The sequence below is a fragment of the Oryx dammah genome, unplaced genomic scaffold (genome assembly GCF_014754425.2).
Source record: "Oryx dammah isolate SB20612 unplaced genomic scaffold, SCBI_Odam_1.1 HiC_scaffold_26, whole genome shotgun sequence".
Classification (NCBI taxonomy): Eukaryota; Metazoa; Chordata; class Mammalia; order Artiodactyla; family Bovidae; genus Oryx; species Oryx dammah.
The window spans coordinates 36,257,427-36,274,109 of NW_024070210.1; the positions used below are offsets into that span (position 1 = coordinate 36,257,427).

Genomic DNA, 16,683 nt, shown 5'->3' on the forward strand with positions numbered 1-16,683 from the left:
TACTTAATGGCACGGAAAGTTAGAGATAGGCTCTTTCCCAACTTCTCTGAATATGAGGTTATTCTTTTACTTTTACAAACATTTTAAATCACTTCTTCTTACCTTTCCTTTGTGCATCCAGAAAAGGTCATCTAAAACTGAATTGTGGCCGTCTCTAGGCTGTGTCCCAAAAACTGGTAGAATCAATTTTAAGAGGATTTTATCACCAACAGTTTATAGCTCTTGATTGAAATGAAATAATAGACACAAGGAATGCTTGACCTCTGAAATGACACCCAAACCCCTGCCAAAGGAAAGCCCTCTTTTTAAAAAAAAAAGGTGGGGGGGCAGGGAGGAAGATTGTAGGAAAATGCTCTTAAGACCTAAAAGTCAGAATGCAGAAAGTTATTCCTTTATTAAGACTCTGCAAATTGGTCTTGGTTTAAAACCCTTTATAATAAAGCCCATATGTTAGAGTCATGATGTCAAAACCCTTCAAATACACTGGTAATTTGAAAAGGTAATGGAAAATGAAAGGTTTCATTCAGCTTTTTTGTTTTTGTTTTGTATTTTGCTCAAAATGCTGCCTATTAAATAAATAAATCAAATAAGGTATCAGTGTATCTAGTTTTAACTTTAATAAGATAATTCTGAATGTTTTATGATTTTTTTGTTTTCAAATTAATGAGCTTTTTATATAATATCAACTACGAAAAGAATTTTCTTAAAAGTTAGGAAGTTCATATACCCAGAGTTAAACAGCACATGGCCTTAAATGGTACAATTATAGTTGATCTTTTTTCTTTTTAGTTTTCAGAATTTTCCAGATTTCTATAATTAATACTTATTACTTTTAAAACAATATAATTTTGTTTGAAGTACAAAAATATTCCAGTCATTTTATTCTTGGGTGTTTTAAAAGAGAAATTTTTTTTAAACTTTCTATTTTATATTGGAATATAGCCAATTACCAACATTGTGATAGTTTCAGGTGGACAGCAAAGGGACTCAGCCATGTAAATACATGTATCCATTCTTCCCCCAAACTCCCCTCCTATCTAGGCTGCCATATAACATTGAGCAGAGTTTCCTGTACCATACAGTAGGTCCTTATTGGTTACTCATAGCACTATGTACATGTCAATTCCAAACTCCCTAACTATTCCTTCCCCCCATTCTTCCTTCTTTGCAACTATAAATTCATCCTCCAAGTTTGTGAGTCTGTTTCTGTTTTGTAAATAAGTTCGCTTATATAATTTCCTTTTAGATTCCACATAATAAAAAAATATATACTTCTATGTCCAGTAAACAAAGAAACTTGAAGATCATGACTGTCTGTGACTGAAACTACATACACACACACACATGAAAATGCTCAACAAAAGGAGGTTTGTGCTTAATAACATATGAGTTTTTCCCTTTCCTCCCCCTGGCTTTCTAGATTGGTGGGCACAGGACCAGTATACACTTTGTGAATTAAGGCTGGACTTACTGTAGCACCATTTAGAATTTGGAAATCCAAAAAGCTACTCATCTCATCCATTCTTTAACATTCATTTGATTCTGTTTGAAGAGTATAAACTTTTCAGTCATCTCCTCAATTGCTGAGCTCTGTGACTTGCAGAAAGTAACTTAGTCCTTATAAATATCACTTTTTTCTACTCTAAAAAGAAAAATTAATAATAATATGCAAGGGTTACTGAAAGAATAAATGATTATTAGTATGGTCACATTTTAATGGTTCTCTAATGGTTATAACATTACTGATATATAATTTTTGCTAAAGAACTTAGCAAATTTTATGATGTTTTATGATGTTTATATTTTTAAATGAGAAAATTTTGAACCTCTTTTCTGTCCCTTGCTCATCTCTGGGTTGAGTTTCTCCATGGGTTGCTTTTTCCCCCTCTTCTCATTTCCCAGCCTTCTGCTGCCCTTTCTCCTCCTCGAGTTAGGGTCATCTGCTTGAACTGAGCTGTCTGCCTAATCCTGGGAGCTTGTATGAAAAAGAGCCCAGTGGGACAAGACAGGTTGTACCTGGACCAGAGAAGCTCCTTAGAGATCAGAGAATGTCAGCACTGAAAGGTCGAGACCTACAGCCTCACTAAACAGAGGAGGGAATTAAGGTCGAGTGTGGAGTGACTTGTTCAAGGTCACAGCACCAGTTTGGGCAGACTGAAAGTTAAAGCCTAGGACTAGTCTTGCAGTTTAAACCTATAAGTCGGATGGAGGCTGCTGAAAGCAGCAAACACAGAGGTATACAAGGAAGCATGAAGACATCTAATGCATGAAGCAGGCTGGATTTTTCTAGGAACGTATTCCTGGCTTTTTAACAATTCCCTCATCTCAGAGATATAAGCACAGAAAAGTGTTTCTCTACTGTAGGAAAAACAGCACTGATTCAGCAAGGAGAAACAGAGGCTGACCTGCAGTCTCAGAGATGCAGGGGGCAGAGGCGCTGTGGTCATAGGGCCTCCACAGGGGCCACAATTTCAGCTGGTTATTGCCATGGAGGAGTTCAGCCCTGGTATTGCCAGATCTGAACTGAGAGAAGTGAAAAACTTAAACATTTTATGTGAAATTTCTCAGCTTAAAAATATTGATGCAAATGTTTCAAAATACTATTTAAACCAGACAAAATGTGTCAGAAGTTTGCAACCCTTGATGTAGAATGTGAGAACAGGGCAGAGTTGCCTCATAATCTTAGAGTGAAGGTAAATGTTATGAGATCCTTGAATGAAGAGGGAAGGGTGACTATCTACCCCTGCTGATAGTTGATCTCAGAGTTAAATAGCACCAATACATACAATCAGTACGGGATGTACTGGGGCACTGGGCATTCTTGGCAACTGCTCTTTCTGTGCTTTTCATATCCTGCATGGCTTTCTCTCCCCTCTTTTACATTGAAACAAGATGTAAATGGTTAGATCCTTGCTTGGCTTAAACCTAATTTACAAACTCTCCCTAATCACTGGTAGAAAGCTGTGGCAGGGACTTGGGATCTGCTTGTGGAAACTAGAGAGTAACACGTAAGTCCCTAAAATGTGTGATCCTGCACTCCAGCGACTTTAGAAGGGCATCCATCTTGCCATGTACAAGAATCTGGCTGTCTCCTCCACCTCTCATCCTCATTTAGAAAAAAGGAAGCCCTTTCATCATAGCATTTATGTGTTCATTCTGTATACCTGAAAATTGGCAAAGACCCTCACCACTGCATTCCTTTTTAAGTCAACTTATAAGAAAAGGTGAGACTTCGCTGGTGGTGCAGTGGCTAATACTCCAAGTTCCCAATGCAGGGGGCCAGGTTCAATCCCTGGTCAGGGAACTAGATCCAAATTGCCACAACTAAGACCCAGTGCAGCCAGATAAGAAAATAATATTTTTTGAAAAAGAAAAGTTGTTTTTTTTTTTTTTTAATGAGGGCAGTGAAGTCTCAGTTTGGCAACCTAGGAATGATTATCAAATTTATAGATGTAGTGCTTCCTTACATGTTACTATTTTCTCCAAATTTTCTGCAGTGATTACATATATATTTTTTAATAATCCAGAAGAGGGACAGTTTAGGAAAAAAATTTTTTGCCAAAGGGCAAATTAAACTATATGTCTATTTTAAGAGTCAAATCAGAAGAGAGAAAACAAGGCAGCAATGATGAGGATTCTCAGGGTTTTGGAGAGCATAGATTTCCTAGCACTGTCTGCCCTCTATTTTCCTCCTGTTTATTTCTCTGCTCCCTGCCTCCCCCTCAATCACACATCAGCAATGATACTGTACTTCTGGGGTTCAGGGAGCAGGCATTTGGAGACATTATTAGAACTGCTCTGTAATCAAACATGGCCAAATTGTGATGGTTAAAGATTTACGTAACAATTAGAGTGGGCTTTGGCGGGGGGGTCGGGGAGGGGGGGGGCAGAAAGCAGCTCAACTTGGGATGAGAGTGAAGAAAGAAATCTCTATGAAGGCTTGATGAATGTGTTCCTTGCTGATTACAACCCGATCATATTTACTGAGGAGGAGTCCAGAAAACTGCAGGTGCTGTCCAAACTCAGCCATTATCTGCGAACTTTATCCTGCTGAAAAAGTTGTGTTGGTATCCAACCATACACAAACCTTGGATATTTTACAAGAAGTATGCAGGTGTCATGGATATGCTTATACAGGACTTGATGGACAGACCCCAGTTCTCAAAGGCAGCAAATTGTTGATGGCTTTAATAGTAAATACTCTTCTGATTTTATTTTTTTGTTAAGTTCAAAAGCTGATGGTGTGGGACTTTATTGGAAAGTCACTCAGTCATGTCCAATTCTTTGCAACCCCATGGACTGTAGCCCACCAGGAACCTACGTCCATGGGATTTTTCAAGCAAGAGTACTGGAGTGGGTTGCCATTCCCTTCTCCAGGGGAGTTTTCTGACTCAGGGATCAAACCTGGGTCTCTCACATTCTAAGCAGACGCTTTACCATCTGAGCCACCAGGGAGGATCTCACTTAATTCTCTATGACATTGATTGGAATCCAGCTACTGATATCCAGGCAATGTCCAGAGTGTGGAGGGATGGTTAGAAGCACCCTGTACACATTTCCTAACCACTCCTCCTAAGCACAGGTACAATAGAGGAAAAGATCTATCAAAGATCAGTAAACAAGGTCTTTCTGGGGCAGTTGTAGATCTATCCAAGACATCGGATAATGTTCAGTTTTCAGTGGAAGAACTTAAAAATTTGTTCACCTTGCATGAAAGTTCACATTTGTTCACATTGCATGAAAGTTCATATGTGAACTCATGTGAATGTGAATTCACAGCTTGGCTGTGAATATACAGGAGAAAATCATACAGGTGATTCATTGGAAAAACTCCCTGAGTCTAGAAATTGTCAGCTTGGTTCACATCAACAGAAGTCTAACTCCCTGAAACCTCTCTCCATGTCACAACTGAAGCAATGGAAACACTTTCCTGGAGATCATTTAAATCTTGCAAATCCTTTTCTTCAAAGAATAAGAGAAAATGTATCATTCTTTTTTCAAAATATAACCAAACTATTGCTATATAATGAAATATTGCTTTGTGATGTTACTTTGCTTCCCCCTTTAAAAAGTTAATCTAGTAATAATTTTGAGAAACAAATAGAATTATTTTAATTACAATAATATATTTTGTTGCATGCTATATTATAGTTTTGATACACTAATCAAAATTGACTTCTTTAATGTTTTGTATATGTTCCTAAATATTGAAATATTAAAGACATACTTCTATCATCCTATTAAAAAAAAAAGAGTCAAATCAACTAACAGGTAGATTAAGAAGCTATCAGTGAAAATGGATAGAGCTTTAGCTCAGGAGTCAAGAAATCTGAGGTTTAATTCCTGTTTTTCTACTTAACCTTAATTTTGGGCACTCAGTCTCTTCTTCTGTCAAACGGGGATGAATATACCAATGTTCCGGAGTAATTGTAAAGATTAATGACAAGTTATGTGACACATGGAAAGTTCAGAATAAATGTAAGCATGGTGGGACAGTGATTTTGTTTAATGTACTACTCAACATCGGATTCATTTTGGCAAGCCCTGCTAAACATTTGAATTCACGTGTGTTCATGAGAACAAACCATCTTGATGTAAATAGATAGCTCTAAAGTTTGTCTTTGTTTCTCCTGCCAAAATGTCTCAGCAGAGCACTACAAATCAGGTGGTTTGGGGACCTGTATAAATTCTGTGACAAATTTTAGTTTTTCTCTTGTGTGGGGTATGGTGCCATTTCTAAAGAATCTATGGTTGAATTTACAGAGTCATTTGTAATTTTAGTAAATTTAGTTGCTCCTACATCTTCAAATTTAAAAGTTATAATCATTTTGGTTTTTTCCCAGAGTTCTATAGAACAAGAGCAGTCTTTTTTGAACAAACTTGAAAACTGTATTAAAGATTGTGACACTTTTAATAATGCTTTGCACAAACCCAATAAATACTTATGTATTATTAGATGCCCACCCAACCTCCTTGAACAATGGCCACACTACAGAATCTAATGGAAAAGTGCATTTTGTGAAGTTTCCCCCGTACTCTAGAATTAAGGGAGATGCCAACAGCTTCAGAACTAATTTCATAAACTACTTAAGCATTTCCCTAGCCTGTTTGCTGCTATTTTTTTTAACAGCTTTTAAATTAAAACTTACTATGCCAGCTTAATCAGTTTTTCTTTTCTCTTTTTCTTTTTTTAAAGAAATGCTGTTTAGATAACAGCATATTTAGATTTATGCACTCATCTCCCTCAAGCCCACCACCACTGTCTACTCTGCCTGCCTGGACCATTGCAGTTGGCTCTTGTCTGGCTTTCCTGTCTCTCGCAGTCTGCTCTTGCATACCACTGCAGTCTTTGTAAAATGTCAGTCTACTCTGAGCCTGTGACTTACTAGATAACGAGAGCTATTGAGCACTTACTGTGCCTAGCATTGTGTTCAGCACTTTGCATTCATTATCTCATTTAATCCTTGAAACAATCCCATGAGATAATCTCCATTTTGTAAAAAAGCAAAGGGAGGCTCAGAGAGGTTAAGTAAATTGTGCCAGTAAATTGTAGATTACATCTTGGATTTCATTCATCCACTTAATTACATACACTCCTCCCTGACTATAGCCGTGGCAACATGACAGCAGAATGCAGTCAGTGTGGTGACACCTTAGTCACATGCTGTCTTCACTGTCTGGGATGCCCTCACCCACTGGGCACTCAAATGGGGTCTCAGCACTGCGAAGCCTTACCAGATATCCCTCCACCTCCCAACTTAGTCCCAGAGCCACACCTCCCAGCATGCTGCTTTGCCATCCTTAGTTTATCTGTCTGTCTTTCATCAAATGTCATGAGGGCTGGGAGTTAATCATACTGTGTTTGTATTCATTTACACATAGCCTGGGAAGTAGTAGAAACTAGGTAAGTGTTTGTAAAATAAATGCTGAGATTCTCAAGAATGGCCTACTGATCTTTATATCCCCTCAAATCAAGCTGCAAAACCAGGAGGTCAACCTGGATGGGACAGATTGACTGAGAGGCAGTCTGGTGGGCTACAGAAGTGGAGTGTCATAAGCCATGGGCAGAGAGTAGACAGAGATTCCAAAACTGGAGATCGAGAATCCCAGCTAGGGGCCAGCTGGACAAAGATGGGGATGGCTATGGAGCAAGCAGAGATGGCAAAGTGTATTAGGGTTCTCTTGAGAAACAGAACCAAATATAAAAAGAAATTTATTAAAAGGAATTATGGCTCACCCTATTATGGAAGCTATAAGTCCCAAGATCTATTCAGAACGCTGGAGACCTAGGAGAGCCCATGATGTAATTCAGTCTGAGCAGTGGCAGCATGCTTAAGACACAGGAAGAGCCAACGTTTTCGTTTGAGGAGGGATCCTGGGTTTTTTCCTTGTCTTTGGACTCAAAGACACTCAGGCAGGAGGAATTTCCTCTTACTCTCAGGAAAGTCAGCCTTTTTGTTCTACTCGGGCCTTGAACTGATTGGATGGGGCCCACCTGCCTTGAGGTGGGCAGTCTGCTTTATTCATTCTACCAATTCAAATGTCATGCAGAAACACCCTCACAGACAAACTAAGGATACCGTCTGACCAAACGTCTGGGCACCTGGTGGCCCTGTCAGGTTGACACATAAAATTAACCAGCTGGTGAATAGGTTGAAGCAGAGTTCACCCAGGAAGACCTCGTGGGCACAGGTTTCCATCAGAGCCCCTCTTTTATGTGCATAGTTCTTAAAGTGTCCCTTCCCAACAGTCAACACAGCCTGAGGAACCTATTACCTCTCACCACTCTGCCCTCAAACCTGTTCCTTCTGTGTACTTCTCAAATTTCCAGCCACACAGGCCTTATTTTGGAGTCATCCTTCATTCATCCTGGTCCTTGGTACAAACATTTAAAGTTACCAAGACCTTTCAGTTCTTGAACAATGCCTCCCACATGCCTCATCTTCCTTTACTGTTGCTGCTCTCCTACTGTAGAATGACGACTACTCAGTTTTTTAAATGGGAAGAATTGGGTGAGGCGGGTCACAGTCTGGTGGCAAAGGAGACTTGGAAGACTAGTTTTGAAGCTGCCTTCACAGGACAAAATGAGATTTTCTTTAGGTTGTATGTTGCACAATAATACTGTGAAGTTTTATACAAGGTATGCTCTATAATAATTGAGGAAGTGTTCATTGTATATACTAAAGTTTTGCGTTGGAGATTATGATGGGGAGACCCTATTTTCTATAGCAACTATTTGAATTGTTTCTTAAACAGTTTCCTTTACTCCAAGCTCTTTCTCTTTTGTTACTGTATGAATCTTCCTAAAGCACAGCTTCAATACTATTACTACTCAAAAACCTTCACTGGCTCCCCACTGCCTATTAAAGAAGCCACAGTCTGTAAATGAACTCTGTGGCCCTTCAAAATATGGATTCCACTCATTTTTTCTGACTACGTATCCTATGAATCACCATTGCTTCTTGTGCCAACCAGGAATGCATTTGGATGCAAATATCAAGTATATCCAGTGTATGCTGGCTTAAACAAATAGAGAAGTATTTTTCTCATTTAAGCAATTAATAGGTCTGCAGTCCAGGGCTAGTGCAAGTATTCAACAATTGATTCAAGCTCCTTCTGTTTCTCTGTTCCATCATACAAGCATACGGCTTTGACCTTGAGCTTCCCTGGTGGCTCAGACGGTAAAGAGTCTGCCTGCAATGCAGGAGACCCAGGTTTGATCCCTAGGTCTGGAAGATCCCCTGGAGAAGGAAATGGCAACTCATTCCAGTATTCTTGCCTGGAAAATCCCGTGGATGGAGGAGCCTGGTGGGCTATGGTCCATGGGGTCCCAAAGAGTTGGACACGACTGAGTGACTTTCACTTTCATAACCTCCAGATGTACTTCCAGGCATCTCACCTACATTCCAAGTAGGAGAAAGAAGAGACAGCAAAGGGCAAAAGTTGAAGGAAGGTGCATGCTAATTTAACCTGTCCTGTTTTTATGGATAAAGTGAATACTTTTCTAGAATACTAACCTAGCAATCTTTTGCTTATGACTCAGTGATCAGAAGAGTGTCACATGGTGGAAGGTGACTGGGGGAGGCAGAATTGTAGATGGAGGTGGGCCAGCCAGTCAGTAGTACCTGCCACATACACACCTACTCTAATTAGGTGGCTCACTAACCTTACTCCACATCTGCCTTCACATCATTTCCTCTGCCTTCAATATTTGCCCTGCCCCCTGTTTGTTGAAGGCCTTTCATTTTTTTTCTTTCAAGTCCAGATGAAACACTGCTTTCCCCAATATGTCTTCCTGATCTCCCTCAAACCTCTCTGATAAAGTTTCTCCTTTTGAGATCAACCGCTGTTTGTATTTCTGTTGTACCTGCAATACTCACACTGTACCCTGGTTAGTTATATGCATTTCATCTCCCTGTCTCTATTTTGAAGTCCAAGAGAACAGGGAACATGCCTCATTCATCTTTGTACTTCTAAGGCAACTCTGCACAGAGTAGGTATTCAATAAGTATTGGATGAATGCACGCGTCTTCTGCCATATTCCATTTTGAACAGACAAGTGTGGGGTACGCACACTGCGTCCGTAATGGCCCGTCTCATCCAAGTTAAAGGAGAACATGTGCAGTCCTCTGTGAGTACTGGCTGCTGTCCTCTGTCCTCAGCCAAAGCAAGGGCATCTGTGGTGGCAACGTGACTCTCTACCCATGCTTCTTATGTCCCTTTGCTCAAATGTGCAGCTGTTTCCTGGGTGGGAAAGTAAGGGAACAGTAAAAATCAGACAAAATAACAGCACTTTTAACAGGAGTCTTGTGAGTGTATTAGGCATAAATGAAGAACTTTGTGCTACAATATAAGCAATAATAATATTAATACCAACTAATACCATTTATTAAATTCCTTATGCTAAGCACAGAATTTTGTATGCATTGTCCCTTGGATTCCTCATAAGAACATACTCATTTATTAAATAAGGGAACCAAGTTGCAGAAAGATTAAGCAATTTGCCCAGGGTTACAGAGCTTCTAGATGGCAAAGCTGGAGAGACAGTCATTTCTTAGTACAAGCCTGTGAAGGGAAAAGCTGCAACCCAGAGAGGTCAAGTGACCTGCCCAAGGCTGTGCAGTGCAGTGGTTAAGAGGATGGGCTTTAGAGTTAGACTTCCTGGGTGGGAATCCTCATGTGACCTGGGGCAAATTGTTGAAAGTTTCTATGCCTCAGTTTCCTCATCTGTAAAACAGGGGTTCCAGTTGCTTCATAGGTTCTTATGAAAACAAAATGAGTAAGTATGCTTATTGAGACTGGCCTATCACCTGATCCAAACTAAGTATTTAGTAGCTTAGCTAGGGCAGGGCTGCCACTAGCCTGTGTGATAGAGTGGCCTGAGGACAGCTTGCCTGGTGTATGAGTGGAGGAAAGTTGGACATTCAGATTTATTTTGGTCCTTCTGGAGGAAAGAAAAGAATACTGTTTTCTGGCTCTCAGTGGTAGGAGTCCTGCTTCTCCTCCAAAAGGGATTCCTAGGTTTACTGACCCCATGCTTCAGAAAGTCACCTCTTTTGAACAGAATAATGGCCCTGTCTGCATTTCTGTCCACTGGAAGCTTTAATTGACCCAGAGAATTTGTAGGCTTCTGGCTCTGAAATTGTTTGGGGGAAGGACCTTCATTTGGTATGTACTGAGCTCTGTGGAGTTACCTTTGATATTTCCTTAGTAAATGCAATTTTGTTTTGTTTAAGCTGCTTTCCTTATCTTGGTAACTAGCCTCCAAAGATGGTCCTGCAATGAGCCATGCCTCTTGGTATTCACACTTTTGTGTAGGCCCCTCCCTCAGTCAATCTAGGCAGTCTTTATATATGGTGGATAGATATGATATAATATGGTAGAACATGATATGATAGAATATGGTAGTAGTGACATTTATAATTTCTGAGACTAGGTCATAATAAGTCTAGTACCCTCTGCCTTGGGTTCTTTGAAAGCATGCTCTGGAAGAAGCCAGCTGCTGTGTAAGAAGTTCAGCTACTATGAGACCAGTCTGCTGTAATAAAGCCATGCTATCCATGTTGGGAGGCTGCATGGAGACAGAGCCCCCCAGCAATTCCAGCCTTCTAGGTGAGGTGTCAGATATGTAGGAAAGAAGCCATCTTGGACATCCTGCCCAGCTGAGCCCCCAGATATCTGTAGCCCCATCCACCATCTGACTGCAGCTGCACAAAACCCAAGCAAGAGCCCAGTCAACCTACAGAACTACAAGAGATGACAATACAATGTTATTCTAAGCCACGCTGTTTTGGGATCACTAGGAAGTTCTAGATAACCGAAACACTCATGATTCCCTAAAGCTGCTGGTACAGTTAAGACACACTCAAATCCAATCCACAGATGAGGATTATAAGCTGTTTCTTTATATTAAATTAGATTTTGTGGTAAATATACAAATCTGCACCAAAGTCTACATGCAAAACTTTTGTAATTCTTTCCATTTTTCCTTAATAGGAGAAATACTATTTTAACACTATCTATTACATGTTTGTCTATTTGACTGTCACTTGCCTTCCCCTTTTCAATATATGTTCCAAGATGGCAATGATTTCATATGTTTTATTATCCTTTGTATCCTCATTCCTGGTGACAGTGCTTGATTTATACTAGGTCTACAGTAAGTATTTGTTGAACTAATAAACACTTGAAGAGAGAGAAGATGAATGTATCACAGATGAAGCTAATATGTTATAAAATGTTCATGTAATAAATATACTCAGCCTACAGAAAACATCTCACATTGGCTTCAAGAATAAAATATGACATATGAAGATATTTATGACATGTTAAGTAAAAAGGCTAGGTTTTTAAAATCAGTTTTCAAAGCAATAAGAATAAGCATAATTCCATTTTTTAAAAACTTTTTTTTGCAACTCTTTCTGTATATTTACAGAAAGAGTCCAAAAGCATTTTTGTCAAACTAATGATGATATTATCTGTGGGTAAAAAGTTCAGAAGGGAATTTTGTTTTTTTCTTAGCGCCTTTCACATACATTCTAAAATGTTTAAAATAAAATTATATAGTTTTGTAATCAGGAAAAATGTTATTTAATACAGCTAAATTGGAGCATTGATATACCTCTTTTTCTTGTATTTTTCTGTATTTCCTGTCAGAGACCATAAAATCAGTCTTCCAATTCCTTCTCAGTTATATATGTTTCATGTATATTTGTTCCATCCAAACTCCAGTGCAGTCATAATACAGCACTTCTGCCCACATGAATAACAGCAACAACAAAAGTAGAAAAAATCTGTTTATAGCTGAAGCGAATTCCTAGAAGAGTTTTTGCTGTTCAGATCACTGAGGGATTGCTTGCAGAATCACGAACACTGATAAAATGGAGCATTCCTTGGCTATAATCCGAGTTTCCCAAAGAGAGCAGCAAATACTACATTTATAATTATATAGAAGCAAACTTTCTAACCCCTTGTGAAAGTAGCAAATGGCAGCAAATTCCTGTTTGCTTATGTACTTCGAAACTCATTAGAGAATGAAGGGGAAAATGCTTGCCTCTAAGATAGAGAAACTCCATTGCAGACGTGATACACGTGGGGAAGGAGCAGCGTCCTGGCCATGTCCCCATTCTGAATGTTTCCTCAGTAGCACCACCAGCTGCTGCACCTTCCCTTCTATGATTTACCATGAAGAACACATGCAGTTTATGCAAAACTGTCTTTTCCTGCATGACAAATGGTACTAGAGACCAGATACGCTCATGGCAATGAATGGTAGGAATTGCAGCTCCTTCCCAGAAGTATGTCTTAACTCCTGCTGGCTTTTTGGCACTAGTGATAAAGAATCCACTTGCCAATGCAGGAGATAGAGACATAAGAGATGCAGGTTCGATCCCTGGGTCGGGAAGATCCCCTGGAGGAGGGCACGGCAACCCACTTCACTGCTCTTGCCTGGAGAATCTCATGGACAGAGGAGGCTGGTGGGCTACAGTCTATAGAGTCTCAAAGAGTCCAACATGACTGAAGTGACTTAGTATGGCATGGCTGGTTCTTTAAATGCTTTATCTTTGGACAGTAAGCATTGTTTAATGGTGAAAATGTGGTGATTAGCCTCATTGATGACCAGACACTGAATCTATATATCATAAAGTCTCCTCAAACCTGACTTTCCTCCTAGATTTTCTATTTGCATTGATGGCTACAAGCAATAGAATCTTCCTTACCTCCTCATTCTGTGTCTCCCTCACCTAGAAGTTCGTGTCAGCTACCCCTCAGACAAGTCCTCAGTCTCTAGTTTCTCTCTTGTTTCAGTGTTCTGACTAGGGTTCAGTTCAGTTCAGTTCAGTTCAGTCGTGTCCGACTCTTCATCACCCCATGGACTAAAGCATGCCAGACCTCCCTGTCCATCACCAACTCCCAGAGCTTACTCAAACTCATGTCCATTGAGTCGGTGATGCCATACAACCATCTCATTCTCTGTTGTCCCCTTCTCCTCCTGCCTTCAATCTTTCCCAGCATCAGGGTCTTTTCAGATGAGTCAGTTCTTTGTATCAGGTGACCAAAGTATTGGAGTTTCAGCTTCAGCCTCAGTCCTTCCAATGAATATTAGGACGGATTTCTTTAGGATGGACTGGTTGAATCTCCTTGCAGTCCACAGGACCCTCAAGAGTCTTCTCCAACACCACAGTTCAAAAGCATCAATTCTTTGGTGCTCAGCTTTCTTTATAGTCCATCTCTCACATCCATACACAACTACTGGAAAAACCATAGCTTTGACTTGTTGGCAAGTAATGTCTCTGCTTTTTAATATGCTGTCTAGTTTGGTCATAACTTTTCTTCCGAGAAGCAAATGTCTTTTAATTTCATGGCTGCAGTCACAATCTACACTGATTTTGGAGCCCTCCAAAATAAAATCTTTCACTGTTTCCATTGTTTCCCCATCTATTTGCCATGAAGTGACGGGACCAGATGCCATGATCTTAGTTTTCTGAATGTTGAGCTTTAAGCCAACTTTTTCACTCTCCTTTTTCACTTTCATCAAGAGGCTGTTTAGTTCTTTTTTGCTTTCTGTCATAAGGGTGGTGTCATCTGCATATCTTGATTCCAGCTTGTGTTTCATCCAGCCCAGAGTTTCTCGTGATGTACTCTGCATATAAGTTAAATAAGCAGAATGAAAATATACAGCCTTGACATACTCCTTTTCCTATTTGGAACCAGTCTGTTGCTCCATGTCCAGTTCTAACTGTTTCTTCCTGACCTGCATACAGATTTCTCAAGAGGCAGGTCAGGTGGTCTGGTATGCCTTTCCACAGTTTGAACCAGGCTTCAGGATCTCATCATCTCTTACCAAGACTAATACACCAGATTCCTAATTCCACTCCTAACAGATATTTTCTGTACCTCTTTCCCACCAGATTAGGGAGTGTTCTTTAAAGATTGAGAACGAGTTCTATAGGCCTTTAAATTTCCCAAAGATCATTGCTTCTAAAAGGTGCTTAATAGATGATTTTTGCTCCCTGGTTTACTTGCTTGGCATGGAAAATCGGTGGGACTGAGAAACTGAAGACCTAGGTTATGGCCCTCTATATGAATTACCTATGACTGCCTCACAGATCCTAATGACTTAAGGTAACAACAGTCATTGATTATTTCTCATATTTCCTGTGGATAAGGAATTTGAATAGGGCATAGGTGGGTACTTATTTTTCCTGTCTAATATCTGCAGCCTTAGTTGGAGAGATTTGAAAGTTGGGGGTAATGAACAGCTGGGGACTGGAATCATCTGGCTGTCTCTTTATTTACATGGGTGGTGGTCAGCTGAGGCCACTGCTGGTTACCAGCCAGAACATCTGCACGACATGGCCTCTCTATGTTGCCTCTTTGCTTGGGTCACCTCACAGCATGGCAGTGGCAACTGGCTTCTCAAAGCAAGTGATCCAGGACAACCAGTTATAAGCAGTGTTACTTTCATGGCCTAGTCTTGAAAGGCACATAGCTCCGTTCTGCTGTAGTCATGCACTTACCCAGTGTGACAGGCAGAATAATAACCCCCTAAAGATGTCCGTGTCCTCATCCCCAAACCTGTGACTATGTTACCTTACCTGGCAAAAGGGATTTTGCAGATGTGATTAAGTTAAGGACCTTGAGATGAGGAGATTACCCTGGATTATCTGGGTGGGCCCAGTGTAATCACAAGTGTCCTTATAAACAAGGAGGCAGAAGGGTCAGAGCCAGAGAAAGAAATGTGATGCAGAAGCAGAGGACAGAGTGATGCTGGCCAGGAGCCAAGGAATGCCGGAAGCCTCTAGAAGCTGGAAAAGGCTTAAAACAAACTCCCCCTGGAGCCTCCAGAAGGAATGCAGCTCCTTAACACCTGCTACGTTGTTACAGCAGCAGTAGAAAACTAATATGCCTGGATTCGAGGAGAGGAACCAAAGAGCACACCTCTCAATGGGAAGAGTGCCAGAGTCACATACAAGAGCATGTGGACTGGAAGACATTGTTTCAGCCAGCTTTGAAAAATACGACCTGCCCCACTCTATCACAAAGTAGGTGTATGACTGTAGGTTGATCTCACTGGGTCTCAGTCTTCTCATCTGTAAAAGGAGGGGACTGAGTGTGAAAATCTCGAAGCTTCTGGACCTAGAAGTTCCTGGTCCTGTGATTGAAAGGGAGATGTAGCATTCCCATGAGAAAGTCATCATAAATCGTGACTGATTTCCTAAGTCCTTCCTTGATGCTCATGACTATTCACATACTACTCTGAATGGAATGGAAATGGAGAGCCTGAGCCAGAAAACCTCAATAAAGTAGGTGTGGTAAATTCCCCAGAAGATAAGCTTTGAGGCAGGCTTTTTGTTTTAAATTTCAAAATATTTTTAGGAAAGAAGGAAGGAAGAAAGGAAGGAGAAAAAAAATTGAAGTAGTGACCATTTCCTGTTCATCATAGGAATCCCAGCACTTCACATACCTCTAGTCTAGCATGTAGGTGACCTCCAAAAATGTTGAGTGAGAACCAAAAGAAAAAGACTCAGGGTCCACGGGTTTGCCTGATAGCTACTCAGGGTCCACGGCTTTGCCTGATAGCTATGGGATGGCTCAACTTTCAGCAGGTTACCAGGCAAGAACACTTTGACCATTTTACTCCAGAAATTAATTCAGAAGTCTAACAGTTGGTCTCCTTTATTCTATCCTTGCCCTCAACACAGTAACCAGAGTGCTCCTGATAAACTCTAAGTTTCATCATGCCACTTCTGTTGTGAACCCTCCAGAAGCTTCCTGCCTCACTTGTAATTAAAGCCAAAGCCCTTTCCAGGGCTGGAACTAGGGTGAGGTGACAGGCACTGAGGGCAGTTTAAGGAGGTGCTCACTCTCAGGGCCCACCTGCCTTCCCAGGTCCCTGAGAGAGAGAGCCTCCTTAATTTGTGGACCCTTGGCCCTCCCCCATCCCCCTAGACACTGACTCTGACTCTGAGTGCAAGACCATCACCATCTAACCTCTCACCCCTCCTCCTCTCTGATCTTCATCTCCCCCAGCTGGCTCATTTGCCTCCTGGTGTTTCCCTGACACACACCAGGCCCACTTCATCTCAGCGTTTATGCTGCCCTCCCTCATCTCCTTCAGGTCTCTGCTCAAGTGTCACCTTTACCATAAACCATTCCATGATTGCCCTATTAAAATTCAAC

General features: G+C 40.7%; 1 long non-coding RNA gene across 1 annotated transcript; it reads right to left on the reverse strand.

Moving 5' to 3' along the window:
- Positions 1 to 1,145: 1,145 nt before the first annotated feature.
- LOC120852923 lies at positions 1,146 to 14,155 on the reverse strand. The gene is made up of 3 exons (XR_005718684.1): positions 14,143 to 14,155; positions 9,838 to 9,843; positions 1,146 to 1,239 (listed from the first exon to the last, which is right to left on the reverse strand). It is a non-coding gene; the product is annotated as an uncharacterized LOC120852923 (long non-coding RNA).
- Between the last annotated feature and the right edge of the window lie 2,528 nt (positions 14,156 to 16,683).